This window comes from Dama dama, chromosome 9 (genome assembly GCF_033118175.1).
Source record: "Dama dama isolate Ldn47 chromosome 9, ASM3311817v1, whole genome shotgun sequence".
Taxonomy (NCBI): domain Eukaryota; kingdom Metazoa; phylum Chordata; class Mammalia; order Artiodactyla; family Cervidae; genus Dama; species Dama dama.
In genome coordinates, this window is record NC_083689.1 from 99,000,856 (window position 1) to 99,020,723 (window position 19,868).

A 19,868-nucleotide genomic window follows, 5' to 3' on the forward strand; every position below is an offset into this window, starting at 1 on the left:
TAGATCTATTTCCCACTTTTTCCCACTCTGCTCTGTGCCCCAGGAAGCTGAGTTATTGGACTGTATAAACAGCTCCTTGGCTCTCTGAATTTAAATTGGGTTTGCTTAATTAGAAATTATGATGAAAGATAGGTTTCTATCTTTTCTTCACCACACAGAGAAAAAAGCCTGATTTGAGGCAACCATTCTTTTCTTGTGAAATTGCTGCTGCATATGATCTGCCAAATGATTGGTCCAAAGCTGTTTCCTGTAAAGAAATGTCTTCAGGAATGCTTTTGGCATTTCCTGGCAGACTGTGTTTATTTTGCTGTTGCGTCTTCTCTTTCTCTTTCTTTTTCTCCTAGCCTTTTTCTATGAAGCTGTGCCATATAGTGTACATTGAATTGTCTATTGTATTCTGTGCTTGGGCTTGCCTGGTTTTTAGTTCACCAGAGAAAGTTATGTTCATTTCTGATTATATGCTGTTTCAGTTGAATGTGTAAAGATGATCTTTCCAGCCTCAATTTTTCCTAAGTCATCAGCACAGTTGATTTTCAATGCCAGAGTGAGTGTGAGCTAGATCCTCATATTCTGATGTTACAAACAAAAGAATCTAGAAGTATACTCATGACTCTTCGATCCCTGGGTCAGTTCAAGATTGTAGAGAGATGTCAGAGAAGAGTGAGAAGGGCTTTGTGAAAACATTTCTTTGTGAGAAAAAAATCCCTACCTACATCTCAGACAATAAGGGAGAAACAAGAGCTGAGGGGGCTGCCTGACTCTTACCTGATAAACTGACATCATCTATGATTGCAGGTTGGAAGTCAGCTTCTACCCCGAAATTTAATAGAATAAAAGAATTGGGAGTGTTTCCTGTGGACTAGGTGGAGCTCACAGGAGAGAGCATGCCAGAATAGATCTGTTTCTGGTCTTGCCCAAAAGAGAGGGTGAAGGGATTCAGATGGTGAAAGTCTATGTAGAGTGATAGCCAGACAACCAGATGCAAACAAGCAAAGGAACAGAATATGTCATCTGTATTACCGAGGTTGAGGTCAGAAGGGCCCAGTAGAGGAGCCTTTAATAAGCTCAAGAAAGCATCCGCAGGAGAAGGAATCAGTTTGAAACATTTGCCATGAATGTTGTGACTTAGAATACAATGCGTTTTAAAGTATTCTATACATGTCTAGTCATTGCTATGGTTTTTCCAGCAGTCATGTATGGATGTGAGATTTGGACCATAAAGAAGGTTAAGCACTAAAGAACTAATGTCTTTGAACTGTGGTGTTAGAGAAGACTCTTGAGGGTCCCTTGGATTGCAAGGAGATCAAACCAGTCAATCCTAAAGGAAATCAACCCTGAATATCCATTGCAAGGACTGATGCTGAAGTTGTACTCCAATACTTTGGCCATTTGATGTGGAGAGCCGAATCATTGGAAAAGACACTGATGCTGGGAAAGATTGAAGGCAAAGGAGAAGAAGGCAGCAGAGAGTGAGATGGTTAGATAACATCACTGACTAAATGGACATGAATTTGAACAAACTCCAGGAGACAGTGAAGGACAGAGGAGACTGACGTGCTGCTGCCCACTGGGTTGCAGAGAGTTAAACATGACTTAGTGACTGAACAAACAAGCAAATATGCATAAAATATTCTCTGTAAGGTATAAAGTTAGAAATAGCATTTTATTCTTACTAATTATTGTTGATTTCCTTCATGTCACTTATTTTTATTTACTTGGATTGACATAAGCAGTTGTATGCTGAAGACTGCCTTTCAAACTGTTTTCCTTTAAAGCTATCTTTGCATCCGATGGTCTTTTATTTTCTAACTTGATTTTATGTGCCTTGGTGCATGAATATTCCTAACTGCCATATCTTAATTATAAAAACTAAGATAATGCAAGCTCAGTCTCTCAGTCCTGTCCAACTCTTTGTGATCCCATAGAATGTAGCCCACTCTGCTCCTCAGTGCATGGAATTTTCCAGGCAGGAATACTGGAGTGGGTTGCCATTTTCCTCCTCCAGGGAATTGAACCCATGCTTCCTGCATCTCCTGCATTGGCAGGCGGATGCTTCACCACTAAGATCCCAGTAGGTAATTGATAAGGAATATGAAAAGTTCATTTATAAGAAGAAAAGTAAGTGCAAAAGTATACATGCAAACAGTGTTGAGCCTGAATAACCAAAACAGCAAATTAAGATGTTCATTCAAAAATATCCACTAATACATATTTATTGAACACCTGTTATATGCCCAACCACTGAGCTAGACATTGGAGATACATGAGTTGTATCAGATACTGTTCTTGTTCTCATTGTGCAGGTGGAGAATAACAACAGGTAATATTTTGACATATTTTTATTCTGCTTGTCAAATGAGCAAGTATTAAAAATTATATAGCATAAAACTGATAAAGATGTATTGGATAAGGTGTTCTTACACACTGGCAATCACACTTTTTAGCAGTTTCTCAGCACATTAAAAAAGATAAATGTTCGGGTGGTGCTAATGGTAAAGAATCTGCCTGCCAATGCAGGAGATACAGGAGGCGTGGGTTCAATTCCCTGGAGGAGGAAATGGCAACCCACTCCAGTATTCTTGCCTGGAAAATCCCATGGACAGAGGAGCCGGGCAGGCTACAGTCCCTAGGGTCACAAAGAGTTGGACATGACTTTGTGACTGAGCATGCAAATGTTCATACTTTTTTAACTCATTTATTGTAATTTCTAGGCTTCCTTGGTAGTTCAGTCAGTATAGAACCCACTTGCCAAGACTCAGATTTGATCCCTCAGTTGGGAAGATCCCCTGGAGAAGGAAATGGCAACCCACTCCAGTATTCTTGCCTGGGAAATCCCAATGGACAGAGGAGCCTAGTGGGTTACAGTCCATGGGGTCACAAAGAGTCAGACCTGACTGAGCAACTAACATCAATCTCTAATTGTAATTTCTAGGGATCTTTGCTAAGAAAATAGTAAAGTAAAAGCATGAAAAACAGTTTTCATTATAGCCCTATTATTAAAGCAAAATTGTGTAAGATTGCAATGTCCAGCTTGTAGTGGAAGGTTATGGTATGCAGCGATTTTTCACAATGCTTGTGATAAATTGCTAAGTAAAGAGTAAAGTATGAAATTGTATATATAATTTCAACTATACAGTTTATTTGTGAAAAAGATAGAAAATACATTAAAATAATAAGTTAGAAGTCATATGACAAATTCTTTTATGGTTTGGGTGCAGTTGTTTAGACTCACTTTTGTTTACTGAATGTATCTTGTTGGGATTTCTGTTAGGACAGCTGTGATGGAGGCATATGGTGAAGACTTCATTCCGGTGATGGTGGGAAGCATGGCAAAGAGACCACCATCTTTCAGTGGTAGTAGGGATGGAAGCGAGTCCAGGGAAGATTCCTTCATGAGCATCAGTTGTAAGCTTCATTGTCTGTGTCTGGGGACGGCCGTGGTGCAGTCTGCTGAGCAGGGAGATGCAGGTACTGTTTTTTGTTTTTATTTTTTTTTAATGTAGACTCTAAGCTGGATTCTCCAGCTTACTTAGATGTTCAATGGCCTGTGTAATATCCTTTAATACATTTATGTATTTGTTGAACTAGTAAGTCTTCTGCTGCTCCTTACTCAGAACTCCATTTAATACAATCAGACTTAACCTATTTTACTTTAATCTATTAATATATCAAATATTTCTTCAGTGCCTACCATGAGCTAATTTATGTTAGAGTCCATTTTATATTAGAAAATATGAAACAGGATATGGTATAAAGAATAATGGGGGAGAGGGAGAACTCATTTAGTCAGGGTACTTAGGAGTTGAGAAAGAGGTGACATTGGGCTGAAACCTAAATGATGAGAAAGATGTGTGTGGTAGTCAGGATTCTACAGTGGTCAGCAAGGCTTCTGGCACCTACTGTATGTATACTTTCTTCCAGTTGTTTAATCAAGCATGAGTCTAGATAATATAAAGTGATTTTGTAGATGTAGTTAAGATATCAAATCAGTTGATTTTAATATTCAGTGATTAATAAGGTGAATCTGACCTACATGCATGAGCCCTTCAAAGCTGGACTTAGAGGTCATAGACAGAGGAGCTCAGAAATTTGCAGACAGAGACATTTTCCACGGGCCTCCATGGAGCAACTGCCATGTGGTGAAAGACAACATAGAAAGAACAAGGGGCAGCATTTAGAAGCTGAGAATGGTTCTGAGTCAACAGTCTGCAAGAAAACAGGGGCTTTCATCCCGTAACCACAGGGAAATGAATTTGCCAACAAATTTGGAACAGCACTCTAGGACCTAGATGGGATCATAGCTTGGCCAACACTGAGTTTAGCTGTGTGAGAATGATTGGATTGATAAAGAGTTTTTCCACTGAATACAGTGAGACATGTTTGGATTTGGGGTAGAGTTGATAGCACTTGTTGTCTAGCCATATGTTGGGTAGGATTGAAAAATGAGTTGAAAGGGAGAAGTCAAGGATGATGCCTAGGTTTTTGCCTTGAGCAACTTGGTGAATCGTGGCGCCATGTACTGAGATGAGAAAGATGTGTAGGGCAGCCAGTCTGGGTAAAGGGACAGATATCAAGAGTTATATTTTGGTCCTGTTAAATTTTAGATGTCTATCCAAATTAAGAGGGCATCCCTGGTTGCTCAGATAGTAAAGGATCTGCCTGTAATGGGGGGACCTGGGTTTGATCCCTGGGTTGGGAAGATCCCCTGGAGGAGGGCATGGCTACCCACTCCAATATTCTTGCCTGGAGAATCCTATAGACAGTGGAGCTTGGCAGGCTACAGTCCATAGGGTTGCAAAGAGTTGGACATGACTGAGCGACTAAGCACATCCAAATTAAGATGTCAAGTAGAAGTTGAATAGATAAATTTTCAGAATAAGCCAAGAAGTTAAGCCTGGAGATAAAGATTAGAGGATCACAGACACATAGACCAAGCTTAAAAAATATGTATAGATCCAGAATATACACAATATTGAAGGAGAAGAACAAAGTTTGAGCTGATACTATTCAACTTTAAGGCTTAAATAATTAAGGCAGTGTGGTATTGGTGAAAGAAGAGGCAAATAGGTCAAAGGAACATAGGGTCCAGATATTGACTTACATAAATATAATCAACTGACCTTTGATAACAGAGCAAAGGCAATTAGATGAATAAAAGGTAGTCTTATCAACAAATGATGGTGGAACAATTGGACATCCACATGTAAAAATGGAGTCTAGACACAAACCTTATATACTTCACAAAAGATAATGACATGTCAATGTAGATTCATCAGTTGCTACAAAGGTACAACTCTGTGGGACGGGGACTGTTGGTAATGAGGAAGGGGTATACATGTGTGGGAATGACATAAATGGGAAATCTCTTCCTTCTGCTCAATTTTTCTGTGAACCTTACACCACTCTGAAAAATAAAATACATTAAAATATTTATAGGCAAGAGCCTCTGAAGGAATTAGGTCTGGTTTTATTTCTTCTTAGTAATCTGTGGAGCTGGAACCTAGTCCTAATTATCATATTTCTTTAGAACGTGAGTTACCTCAAACCAATTTTTCTTCAAGTCTGGGGCCATATCATTTATTCTTGAACAGAAGAAAAATTTTACTTGAAACTTCAATACACTGGTATTGTCAGTCAGTCAATTCAGTCGCTCAGTCGTGTCCGAGTCTTTTTGATCCTATGGACCACAGCGGCCAGGCCTCCCTGTCCATCACCAACTCCTGGAGTTTGCCCAAACTCATGCCCATTGAGTCAGTGATGCCACCCAATCATCTCATCCTCTGTTGTCCCCTTCTCCTCCCACCTTCAATCTTTCCCAGCATCAGGGTCTTTTCAAATGAGTCAGCTCTTCACATCAGGTGGCCAAAGTATTGGAGTTTCAGCTTCAACATCAGTCCTTCAACTGAATATTCAGGACTGATTTAATTTAGGATGGACTGGTTGGATCTCCTTGCAGTCCAAGGGACTCTCAAGAGTCTTCTCCAACACCACAGTTCAAAAGCATCAATACTTCAGCGCTCAGCCTTCTTTATAGTCCAACTCTTATATCCATACATGACCACTGGAGAAACCATAGCCTTGAATAGATGGACCTTTGTTGACAAAGTAATGTCTCTGCTGTTTAATATGCTGTCTAGGTTCGGCATAACTTTCCTTCTAAGGAGTAAGCGTCTTTTAATTTCACTGCAATCACCATCTGCAGTGATTTTGGAGCCCCCAAAAATAAAGTCTGACACTGTTTTCCCACCTATTTGCCATGAAGTAATGGGACCGGATGCCATGATCTTAGTTTTCTGAATGTTGAGCTTTCAGCCAGCTTTTTCACTCTGCTCTTTCACTTTCATCAAGAGGCTCTTTAGTTCCTCTTCACTTTCTGCCATAAGGGCGGTGTCATCTGCATATCTGAGGTTATTGATATTTCTCCTGGCAATCTTGATTCCAGCTTGTGCTTCATCCAGCCCAGCGTTTCTCATGATGTACTCTGCATATAAGTTAAATAAGCAGGATGACAATACACAACCTTGATGGACTCCTTTTCCTATTTGGAACCAGTCTGTTGTTCCATGTCCAGTTCTAACTGTTGCTTCCTGACCTGCATACAGATTTCTCAAGAGGCAGGTCAGGTGGTCAGGTATTCCCATCTCTTTTAGAATTTTCCACAGTTTACTGTGATCCACACAGCCAAAGGCTTTGGCATAGTTGATAGTTGGTATTGTAGGAACCAATTTTAAACCCATTTGGTCCCCTAAATGAGTTATTTGATTTAAGGTAGATAATATATTGGCTTCTCTGGTGGCTCAGAGAGCAAAGCGTCTGCCTGCAATGCAGGAGACCTGGGTTCACAGTAATCCACTAATCACACATAGATAAACTGCAATGCATTTATCTAATCTGTAAGTGAGATTCACTACAGTCCTTCTGAGTTGTAGAGTCCCCCATCTTCCCTTCACATATTTCGGATGCACTCTGTGACTGTGGTCTTTTGTCTTTGGCCAACTGAGAGACCGCGTGCCTCATGATTTATTTAATATGAAGTGAAGTTTGTTTCTCACTTTTAAAGTAAAAATAAATCTCAGGAGTTTTTGGTATTTTCCAAAACTGCACGTCTGTGGATCATCTTGTTCACCTTTAATGAGGACAAATGTGGAAAAGACAGGCAGCAAGTGTGGCTAAGAGATCAAGTAAAATGAGAATGGACAGTTGTTTACGTAGTTCAGCAAAGATAAAGGCACAGTGACCCAGTAGGCATCACTCCGTGGAGTGGAGTGGAGGAAATGGAGAGAGTAGTGGAGAGAGGTGGGAGGAGGCAGTGAGAGAGGGATCGTTTCTGAGCATCATTTGAAGGGAATTTTCTGTAAATAACTGGACCAGAAAGCTAGATTGGATGTGAGAGTGTCACGGATTTTATTTTTCACACATGGGTGAGATACAGGTACCGATGTGTAGAGGTGGTCCCTGGCTTAAGGAGGGTCAAATTACAAGTGTTCAACTTCATGGTGGCGTGAAAGCAATGCACACTCAGTAGAACCTGTACTTTGAACTTTGAGCTTTCCTGGGCTAGTGATACATGGTGTACTCCTCTCTCCTGACGCTGCAGGGGTGGCCAAGCAACCACAGGGGTAAACCACCAATAAACTGTCCCGATGCAACTATTCTGGATTTTGCTTTCAGTATGATTGTCTACAATCTACTTGAGACCTTTAACACTTTATTATAAAACAAGCTGTGTGTTCCATGATTTCGCCCAACTGTAGGCTAATGTAAGTATTCTGAGCACGTTTAAGGTAGGCTAGGCTCAGTTATGGTGTTTGGTAAGTTAGGTGTGTTAAATGTATTTTTCACTTATATTTTCAACTCACAGTGGGGTTTATCGAGATGTAATACCATCATAAGTTAAGAAAGAGCTGTACTAGTAAGTTGCACATAAATGACTGTTTTTCTATATAGCCTTTGGGGTGATCTGATCAATTTTCAGGACAAAAACAACCTGGAAAACAAATATTTTCCTCCATGACCACAACATGGCTCATATTCCTGAGACATTGTCTCAGGAAAATGGTGACACTCTAGAAATAATAGTATGGATTGGCAAGTCTTCTCCACACTTCTATAAAGTTGTAATATACAAAATAGCACCATCCATGGTCAGCAGGCTTGCGGACATTTTACAGCTAATGGTGGTGAAACTTACTGGAGGTGGTGCTATTCCAAAGCAGAGAAAAGTAATCTTGAGGTTCTTCCCTTTGGAGGGAGGTATCTGTACCTGCTGCTATTCTTTTTCTGGTTTAAAGTTATTTTCCCTCTGTTCTTGCTACAGACTTTTGTATATATGTCATTTATTCACTGTAACATTTTGTCTGACTGCAGTTAGCCATTTAAAGTCACTGGGAATTGTCATATGATATATAGTTAATACAATAGAAAATTAACAGGTTATACAAAGATGGCACTAATGCATGGTATGCTAAAATAGAAATTAAACTTGCAATTTCAGTCATTTTGAGATCTAGAAATTACTTTTTGGATATTTCAAAAAGTTATACAGGATTGTGGAAAATAGAACAATTGCTATACTGTAGAGAAAATTATTAGATAGAAAGAAATTCATTTTTTGTTTTAAGTCAATTTCTTCCTTTAAGTTAAGCAAGAAAAATGTTCAAAAGATGAACATGATAATAAGGCTAATGTATAACTTGGGAATAAGCTATTGAAACTCAACGCATTATGGTTCAATCAACCCTTTTATTTTTCTTTTTTGTCTATTGCCTGGCTCTACTGGCGAGTGACTATCACCCCCACCAACACAAAAAAGGTAAAGAAAGGAGAAAGAAAAGAGATTGAACAAATAGCAAATGGAAAAATATATTCCCATTTAGATATCTTTTCATATAGAGAATGTACTAAACATATACCTTTATGTATTCATGTCAAAATTCTTAACATTTTCAAAATTCCAAGACCTCTCATTATGACTATATGATGCATATCTTAATATAATAAAATATAGAAAAGTGGATATTACATTAAAATGAACCTTGAGGTTTATTTTAATGTGATGTAACTAGAAGTTAATACTATATCTCACCTCATTTGCTTGCTATTGTCTTTTCAAAACCATTGCCTTAACAGAACATCAGACATAGCAGTGACTGAACTTGAAATGTAAAATTTTTAGGAGCGAATGCATTGATGAGATTAGCCAACTGAGGATGCCATTCAAGAGAGGGTTTCTGAATATGTTGCTGAGAAACTTGGTATTATTGGGGTTTAGAATCAAGAAGTAATGAATAAGTGTGAGTGTAACTTAAGAAAACAGAAACCTCAGTCAGCTGTACTCTTCTGCAGTCAAAGGAAAATGATAGTAACAGACAGGGAGATTTGCTGAGAACCTAGAAAAGAGTAGCCCAAACTTCTGTTTATCTCTGCCCATGGAGGGGAGAATCCTTACAACCACGAGAGCATTCTGATCTTCTTGCAATCCCACCTCTCCATCAAGGATGAAGCTGTCCATCACAGCTTCGTGGCTCATCAAGCAGTGAATCTTCTTATTCTGATTTTTAAATTATCAAGGAAATATTTATAGATTTAATTAAAGAAAATTTTTTAATTAGAGATAAATAGCAGATCCTCTGTACACCATCAAAAATGTTAATTAAATAATCCAACAAATATTTATGAAGCATTTATTTTATGTTTGGGTCTAGATCTATATTTAGAGGAGGAAATGACAACCCACTCCAGTATTCTTGCCTGGAAAATTCCATGGACAGAGCAGCCTGACGGGCTACAGTCCATGGGGTTGCAGAGAGTCCGACACGACTTAGCAACTAAAACACTAGATCTATGTTGCTCAATGAAATAAGCACAACCTCTGTGGAGCTTAGAAAATGTTCTTTCGGCTGGTTGTGGACGAATCGCTTTGTGATAGAGGCATAAACTTGGTGGGCTGGGATGATGGGCTCCTGGTGGAGGCAGGGGGACCGAGCAGGTGCCGTGGCCAGTACTGTGGTAGCAGTCAGACTGACCATCGATGCTGCAGAATTTGCAGGTCGTTATGCTTCGCAAGCCATGAAGCATATGGAGCCTCAAGGAATTTGCCTTCAGTGGTGGCTATTATAGAGGTGGGTTTGAACCCAAAATGACGAAACAGAAAGCAGCATTAATACTAGGGGTAAGCCCTACTGCCAATAAAGCCAAAATAAGAGATGCTCATTGATGAATTATGTTTTTAAATCACCCAGACAAGGGAGGATCTCCTTATATAGCAATCAAACTCAATGAAGCTAAAGATTTACTAGAAGGTCAAGCAAAAAAATGAAGTAAATGTATGATGAGTTTAAGTTCTTATTCATTTATGCATACCAGCTTTTTATGATAAAATGCCTCAAACCTACAAATCTTAGAAGTTATTTAGTACAAGCTAAATCAAAGCCTTGGTATAAATCTGTTTAAATTGGAGGATTTTAAATCAGATTATAGATTATTTGTAGGTTATTTTATGGCTAAAGGCATACCATTTAAGTGTTGTTCACTACTCATTTGACAAATAATTTGGCACCTATTTCAAGACAACAGTCTCTGCCCTAAAGGAATCCCCAATCTAATGGGAGACTGATAATTAAAATGTGATAAATATGATGGTATCAGCACAGGTTGTTTTAGTAGGGACTCATTTCATTGGGAGGGAAGGCTGTTCAAGGTACAGAGGACTCCCTAGTCACTTAGAACCCTGAATTTTAAAGTGAGTTTAGCCATAATGTTAACCTAAGAAATTGATGTAAGGTATGTATTTACCTCTTTGTCAGTGATAAATCTGAATTGTTTCAGATTTCATACATTAAAAACTGTAGTAGTATGATAAAAAAAAAAGAAAATGTTCTTTCTCATTGGTGGTTATTTATCATTATTAAACATTTTTGACATAACACTTTATTTGTACTCATTTAAATTATTATTTGGAGACTCATTATTTGCTTAGCACATTAGTCATCCTGACTTAGGTTACTCTATGAGCAATGTCAAAAAGTAAGCTTTTGGAGATGCAGGTGAACACAGAATTCTTCTCTTTTTTTTCCAACACAGGTTTCTTGACTGTAATGTCCCTGAAGTGGTTGTACAGAACATAGATATTATCTGCATGGCCAGCTTGTCACTTCAATGACATCTCTGCCGTCTTTCTTCCTGCCTGAAACAAATGATATTTTTAGGAGTCATCATGAGACAAGATTTCAAATGAAGTCTGTCAAAAAGTGAAAATGATCCTCCTGCCACTACTTCTGAGTAAAGAAGGAAAAGGAGATTTACTGATATTCATATTTCTTACACAAATTAGAGTAAATACAAATAAGCCACATTTAAAGTCATCTAATTTGGCTAAAAAGATTTGTTATTTCTCCATTTATAAATCAAAGCAAAAATGTTTTTCTAAGAGAATTCTTTAAAACAGCTTTGTTTATAATGTCAGGTATTTTGTTTGGAACATTTTTTTTTATATTTCACTTTTTTTTCTTTCTATTTTTTTATTGAAGGATGGTTGCTTTACAGAATTTTGTTGTTTTCTGTCAAACCTCGACATGAAACAGCCATAGGGATATATATATCCCCTCCCTTTTGACCCTCCCTCCCCTCTCCCTCCCCACCCGCCCCTCTATGTTGATGCAGGGCCCCTGTTTGAGTTCCCTGAGCTGTGCAGCACATTCCCGTTGGCTGTCTATTTTACATACTGTTGGTTTCCATGTTACTCTCTCCATACAGCTCACCCCCTCCTCCCCTCTCCCCATGTCCATAAGTCTATTCTCTATGTCTGTTTCTCCATTGCTGCCCTGTAAATAAATTCTTCAGTAAATAATTTTTTTAAACTCAGCTAAATGTTTCAAATAATTTTCATTTTTTAAGGAGGTGAAAAAAATTATTAGTGAAATATTGAAGAAAGCATATTGAACTAAACTAGAAAGATAAATAGTAATGAAAACTAAGAAAAGCAAGTAAATTAGAATATAATAGATCTTGGAACTATTTATATCAACTCAAAATATCAAAATCTATGAGATATTAAAATATGGTTTATATACTTTTCCCCAGAACTATTTATTTTTGTAGTCTCTCCACCTTGAGAATGGCATATATTTAGTAATTTAAAAATTTGATCCTTCATATATAAACGGGCATGAAAAATAAGACAAAGTGTAGATGAATTGGGAATATTTACTTTTATTACATATGTTGAATATTAAAATTTGTTTTCATGTTTGAGTTCAAATATTTAAATTTTAAAGTTCTAATTTTATATTGGGCTTCCCTTATAGCTCCGTTGGTAAAGAATCTGCATGCAATGCAGGAGACCCCGGTTCCATCCCTGGGAAGATCCGTCGGAGAAGCAATAGGCTACCCACTCCAGTATTGTTGGGCTTCCCTTGTGGCTCAGCTGGTAAAGAATCCACCTGCAATGTGGGAGACCTGGGATCAAGCCTGGGTTGGGAAGATCCCCTGGAGAAGGGAACGGCTACCCACTCCACTATTCTGGCCTGGAGAATTCCGTGGACTGTATAGTGAGGTTTTTTTTTGTTTTTTTTTTTTTTCATTTATTTTTATTAGTTGGAGGCTAATTACTTTACAACATTGCAGTGGTTTTTGTCATACATTGACATGAATCAGCCATGGATTTACAAGTATTCCCCATCCCGATCCTCCCTCCCACCTGGCCCTCCACCCGAATCCTCTGGGTCTTCCCAGTGCACCAGGCCTGAGCATTTGTCTCATGCATCCAGCCTGGGCTGGTGATCTGTTTCACCCTTGATAAATGGGACCTAATTAAACTTAAAAGCTTTTGCACAACAAAGGAAACTATAAGCAAGGTGAAAAGACAGCCCTCAGACTGGGAGAATATAGTGAGGTTTATATTGAGGCTGCCTCTAAAAATAAGAAATCTATATTTTACAAATATAAGTATGTATAAATAAATTCCAATTCTATAAGTAGTTTCTTAGATCTGGGTACAAATATGAAAACTCTTTAAAATAATTATCTACCTATAGTTCTCTGAAACTTGCACCTTCTAATCTTGAATTGCTTCTTTAGGGCCTCTGTATTTACATTTGTAGCTTTCATTGCAACATGCTCAGTCGTGTCTGACTCTTTGAGACCCTATGGACTGTATCCTGCCAGGCTCCTCTGTCTATGGGATTTTCCAGTCAAGAATAGTAGAGATGGTTGCCATTTCCTCCTCCAGGGGATCCTCCCAACTACAGGATTGAACCCGTGGCTCATGCATTGGCAGGTGGATTCTTTACTACTGAACCATCTGGGATGCTTCAATAACAAATCCCAATTCAGACTGTCCTTGCGGCAACCATGCCAGTGTTTTGGGTGTTTTGGTGCCAAGCACCACCATATGCCTTCCAGGGCCTTTATCACATCATTCTTTCTTAGACTCCCCTTTCCCTAGGCTGGGATGCTTTCCTGTCTTTGCATTTGTTTCAGGTCCTAGCCCAGATCAAATCACAATTCTTTTTAGGAGCTTTTCTTGGTCTTGTCAACTTAAATGATTTTATTTTCTTTGATGTGTAAAATAAAACAAAATTCCTATAAAATTTCTGTAGAGCTTTTATTATCGCTACTGATTTAGAATTTGCCATAAGTTGTACCTATTGATTATATGGGCTTCCCTCATAGCTCAGTTGGTAAAGAATCCACCTGCAATGCAGGAGACCCTGGTTTGATTCCTGGGTCGGGAAGATCCCCTGGAGAAGGGAAAGGCTTCCCACTCCAGTATTCTTGGGCTTCCCTGGTGGCTCAGCTGGTAAAGAACCTGCCTGCAATGCAGGAGACCTGGGTTCGATTCCTGAATTGGGATAATCCCCTGGAGAAGGAAAAGGCTACCCACTCCAGTATTCTGGCCTGGAGAATTCCATGGACTGTATAGTCCACGGGGTCACAAAGAGTCGGACTCGACTGAGTGACTTTCACTTTCTTTCACTGATTTATGTGCCCTGTATTTTGAAATTAAATATTTGCAAATAAGATTCTAATAAATTGCTCAGGGAAGGGAGAGCCTGTAGTATTAGTGGCCTGAAGAATCTGGTCCTGAGGAGGGCTTAGCTGACTCAGTTTCCAGGACATTGCTCTGCCTTCTTCAGACATTTCTAGGGTCTAGGCTAAGCTGTGCTTTGCAAATCCCATTGTATCTACTGCATGGTTAGAATAGAAAAATAATATTCTTGGTTTAATTTCCACATATTTCTTAAGTCATCACCGGAGAAGGAAATGGCAACCCACTCCAGTATTCTTGCCTGGAAGATCCCCTGTATAGAGGAGCCTGGTGGGCTACAGTCTATAGGGTCGCAAAGAGCTGGACATAACTTTGTGACTGAGCACACACTTAAGTCATAACAGAGCACTATCATGATATAGTAATGTTCATTTTATTTCACAATTTCTGTGTTTATCTTCCACCTGCACTTTCCCCCCTGGGGGCAGTTGTATCATTGGTGAGGCAGATGAGAAGTGGGGAGATGATGTTAAGAATGACGGAGGGGTATCAGAACAGTTCCTGTTGCTACTTCTTTTCCTCACAGTCTTATTTTAGTACCTCTTGGGGCTAGTCCTCTGAGAGCACCGTTGGAGGCAAGGAGCTGGGCAGGGCAGTTTGTGAGGTGATACCAGGATTTAAGAGAAAAGGAGTAGGGAGAGCAGAGAGAACAAGAGAAGTCCATGTGAGGGTGTATTACCAAGATTACTGCCTCAGTCTGCAGGGAGCTTTGAGAAGTCTAATCTGGGAAACAGGAGAATGGAGATTTTGTTACTGAGCAAGGGCTAAAGGTCTGGTGAGCATAGAAACCAATTTTATACCACCGGATTTTGAGGAGAGAACTTTATTGCAGGGTCGACAGACAAGGAAAAAGGAGGTCAGGCTCTTAAATCTGTCTCCCCTGTTCAGGGTTGGGCAAAATGTAAGGGGTTAGGGGAATAGTCTGCCTGCAATGTGGCAGACCTGGGTTCGATCCCTGGGTTGGGAGGATCCCCTGGAGAAGGAAATGGCAACCCACTCCAGCACTCTTGCCTGGAAAATTCCATGGATGGAGGAGCCTGGTAGGCTACAATCCATGGGATCTCAAAGAGTCGGACACAACTGAGCAACTTCACTGGTTCACTAGGGGAATTTCTAACTTGGAAGCTAATTGGCTAATCTTGAATTATATGTGGTTGGATGGCATCACCGACTCAATGGACATGAGTTTGAGTAAACTCCAGAAGTTGGTGATGGACAGGGAGGCCTGGCATGCTGCAGTCCATGGGGTTGCAAAGAGTCGGGCACAACTGAGCAACTGAACTGAACTGAATTATATATAATCTGGTCTGCTTGCTGGAAGTCAGTTTTTCCTTACTGAAGGGCTTCTAGCTTCATAAAGGACCCCGCTGACAACATTTCTCTTCTTTAAGCTCTGTAGACCGAAGGTTCTTAGTTCTGGGATCATCCTGGAGATAGGGTGTCCTGTCTTATGCTTGTGCAATGCTGTCTCTATAAAATAACTCAAGCCTTGATTAATTAACAACCTATTTGAGGAGGCAAATTTAAGCTGGTCAGTTTTGTGTGCTATTTCACTTTTGTCTCTCCAGTTCTTTCCTTTCTGCCTGGAACTTGCCCTGGGTGCATGAACTCCATGAGCCTTCTGGGTTTTGCTTGCAGGCGGATTTGTTGCACTGCCATGGTGGTGGTGGGGAAGATTTTGGGACTCAGTAGGAACCTGAAAGAAGTGTCTAATGTCTGTCTCACAGCTCTAGGTTAAAGGGAGGTGTCACACAAGTCCAAGAGGTGTTTACCACATGCCTGTTGAAGAGGTAAAGTTTTGTATGGATGCCCTGAGGAAGGAACTGGCTCAATCAGGTGTATTTTGCATGAAGGAAAGATTAGGAGTGGTGGTTTTTTAATCTGCTCTCCTAGGAGTTCCTGTTGAAAGTGTGGAACAAAGGAAGACATTTGGATCTTCCACCCCTCACCTCCACTCAACCAAGTAGGTTTGGTTCAAGTTTATCTACTGTGCATATTGAGCTTCTGAACAAAGTTTTGTTCTGAAGCTAAGAAAAAAATAGAAAATCATAGAGTGGTGAGTAAGAGTGTGAATTTAGGCTTCAAGCCTGGACTCTATCACTTAGCAAATGTCTGAATGTTGGGGAAGTTATTAAAGCCACAGTTTCCATGTGGCATGGTATTTAATTTCCTCATAGGCTAGTTGTGAAGATGATTTGACATAATGCTTGGAAAGGGCTTACACAGGGCCTGTCCAACATTAATCCTGTAATAAGCTGGATAAGAAGTTTTGAGCAAGACAGACAAATGGCCTGAGAACCGGTGCAGGAGACCATCAAAGCAGGTAAAGAGAAAAGTAGAAATTTTACTACTAAGAATTGCACACTTTGCCTAGGAATGACACTACTGATGGGTGTCTAAGCATTAGAGATACTAAAAAATTTTATGCTTGACAAAGGCAATGTCCATAATTTGTATGTAGTTTATAAACTTTATAAAATATACAGTCTTTTAATAAAACTGTTGGATTCAATTACATTCTTCCAATACTGTATTTTAAAGATAAAATCTGCACAGTTCTTTGCAGAACTGTATGTTTACAGCTTGTGGAAAGAATTCCTTTTAGTATATGTTGATGGTTATACAGCTATTCTATAATATTGATTAAGTCTTTTGGGCTCTGAATATGTTTTTTAGCATAACTAACTCATTTTATACCAATTTTAATCCCATCTGAACCAAATTGGGAAATAACTTAATATTTTATGTATGCAAACTCATTTGGACAAAATAGCTTAAAAAAGACATTATTTTTTGAATACTGAAAGCAAACCTGAATATTTAATGTTGCTTTAAAATTTTTATTCTTCTAATTTAATCTTTGAATGTTCCTTTTCTTTTTCAGACTTTGGGATAGTAGCCATAATTTCTATTTCCTAGCTTTTGTGTGTTAATTTTAAGTTTCTTTTATAAGGAAGTAATACACGATTAAATTTAAACAAAATTATTGTGTCTTCCTTAAATGGTGCAATATATATAAAATGAGTTGAATTATAAAGTGTGTTTTCATTAAATAGATTAATATGCATATGGTTAACCATTTATTTCTATAATTAGGGATGGTTTTTTAAATATTGAAGAGTTGTGTTCTTTGTTGGTATCAGACTTCCTCACTTTTGTATATTATCACAAAATCTCACATAATACATTTTGCTGTTACATATATGCATCTAATCTTGACACTATTTCTAATATATGTTATCTCATTACTGTAACATTCTATGCAGTTTGTATTATTTCACCCATGTTTACAAGAGGAAATTTAAGTCACAAAATACTTAACTCAATGTGACAAAGAAAAAATTAGAACCTAAATACATTTGACTTCTGACAATAACTGTGATACACATCTCTAAGATAGAAGAGATTCCATTTGTAAAGAATTTCAATATTTTTTAGATCATTTTGTTATAGTCTTTCAGCCTAAATTAATATCTTCTCATTTTATTCTTAATGGATTTATTTTTTTATGGAATGAAATCTTAGACCATTCAGTATACCAATTTGCGGACAAATTTTAGATCAGAAGATGCTAAGCATATTCTGTATTTCACTTATTAAGTGAGTATCTGTTTAGCACTTCCTGCAGCAGGACCTATGTGATGGCTAGGAATATGAGATGAAACACAGGATTTTAGTCTAGCAAGGGAAATGGATGAGAAAGGATCAGACCATTGCACAGTAAGAGGCAGCTGTTACAATAGAAAAATAAAGTGTGATTGTCAGAGGTATACAAGAATGAGACAGGCTATGACATGTTGTTTTCCAAGGTCAGCAATGGTGTAATGTACACTGTCTTTTTGAGGGGACATAATGAATGTCCCGGGAGAGTCAGCATGGGGCAGTTCACAGGTTCAGGAAAATAATGGGACAATAATTTATGTCATTTCTCCTGGCCGATCCAAGGGTGTTGATGGAAGATGCTCACCAGATGGCAACTAGAACAGCTAAGATGCATCTTTATCACAGGATAGGTGATGGGGAGTTTGTGGGCTTTGCTTCTGCTTGCACAAATTTCCCTGATATGAACTCTGAGTGGGGTTGATTTTCTTCTTCCCACATATGTGCTCTCCTCACCCCCACCAGATTTATTACTGACTTGTTCTAGAACTCATAGCTCATTTCCCCATTCCCTCTTAGCCAGATAACTCTCACCCAGCCTCCTGGAGAAAGGCTTATCTGACTTTTCCTCCCACTCTTCCTAGACTATTTTTTTATGACAAAAACACACCAGTGCTGAACTTCCCTCAATGTCTCTCATTCAGACTCAAAGAGCTTTTTTTTCCCTGTCAACGAAAACATTCATCTTACAAATCAAAGCCTTTTTCAAGCTTCAGTTTGTGAAAATGGTTTCAGAAGCCTATTTTGTGGATGCCTCTGATGGCTACTAAGGATAGAAGGAAAGAGAAACAACTATATATATATAATATTTAATTTTAGGGAGGTGCCTCCTTTATGTTGAAGAAAGGAATGGCAAACCACTTCAGTATTCTTGCCTGGGAAATCCCATGGAGAGAGGAGCCTGATGGGCTTCAGTCCATGGGGTCACAAAGAGTCAGATACAACTGAAGTGACGAACACACACTCCTTTACGTAACTTAAAAAATCCAGTTGCTTTTACAAGTCTTAGGATGAAATGCAGTGGTTGCTTCCTCCATCCCTCACTACTCTCATGTTTTTCTCTGGAGAAGCAACCATTTTGAACATCTCCAGCTGTTCTTTTCCATTTGCCTCTACATTTGAAAACAACATGCTTAATTTTCGCTTTTACATATTGTGATGTAAAGAATAATGGCTTTCAAACATATCTACACCCTAACCCCCAGAAACTGTGAACATCTTGTTAGGGAAAAGGGGCAGTTAAGGTGATGGATAGAACTGCAGGTGCTAATCCTCTGGCCTTGAAGTGAGTAACCTAGTTACCCAGGTGAGTCCAATGTAATCAGAGCTTCCTTTCAGGGCAGAAGGGTGAGGCAGAGAGTCACTATTTCAGGGGTGTGCTCTGTGAGATGGACTCTCTGGCTGTGACTTGCTTTGAGGCTTGGGGAAGGGGAAAGAAGCAACGTCGAGAAGCTGGAAAAAGCTAGAAAACGGACTTTTCCCTCGGGCCTCCAGGAACGCCCGCAGACCTGCCGCGCCTGTTGCTTTTTATCCAATGAGCTGCATTTTGGACTTCTGACCTCCAGAATCGTGAAGTGAAGTCGCTCAGCCGTGTCTGACTCTTTGCGGCCCCATGGACTGTAGCCCGCCAGGCTCCTCCATCCGTGGGATTTTCCGGGCAAGGGTCCTGGAGTGGGTTGCCACTTCCTTCTCCAGTGGATCTTCCTGACCCAGGGATCAAACCTGGGTCTCCCACACTGCAGGCAGACTCTTTACTGTCTGAACCTCCAGGGAAGCCCCAGAACTGTAAGTTACTCAATTTATATTGGTTTAAGCTGCTAAAATTGTGATAATTTGTTTTACTAGTGATGGGAAATTAAAATAGGTGTTAGCAGTGAATTTTTTTTTTGCTGTGAAATAAAAGTTTAATCATTTCTCAATTTATCTGCTAGGGATATATCACAATAGTGGTTATATTTAAATTCAGTTCTTACATTTTTAGGGCCATTTCGTACTTTTCACAGGTGAACCATATAATGTTTGGGTCAAATGTTGATTTTATCTGTAGTAAATGCCACAGTTTTTTTTTAAATTTTAAATTGCATTTATTAATTAAACACATACACTGTTGTTTAAATTTGGAGAAGAGTTGTTTAAAAATGTTGTGTTGGGTTCTGCCGTA

General features: G+C 39.1%; 1 pseudogene; it reads left to right on the top strand.

Moving 5' to 3' along the window:
* The first annotated feature begins 9,954 nt into the window (after positions 1–9,954).
* LOC133062917 (mitochondrial import inner membrane translocase subunit TIM14-like) lies at positions 9,955–10,318 on the top strand (annotated as a pseudogene).
* The last annotated feature ends 9,550 nt before the right edge of the window (positions 10,319–19,868 follow it).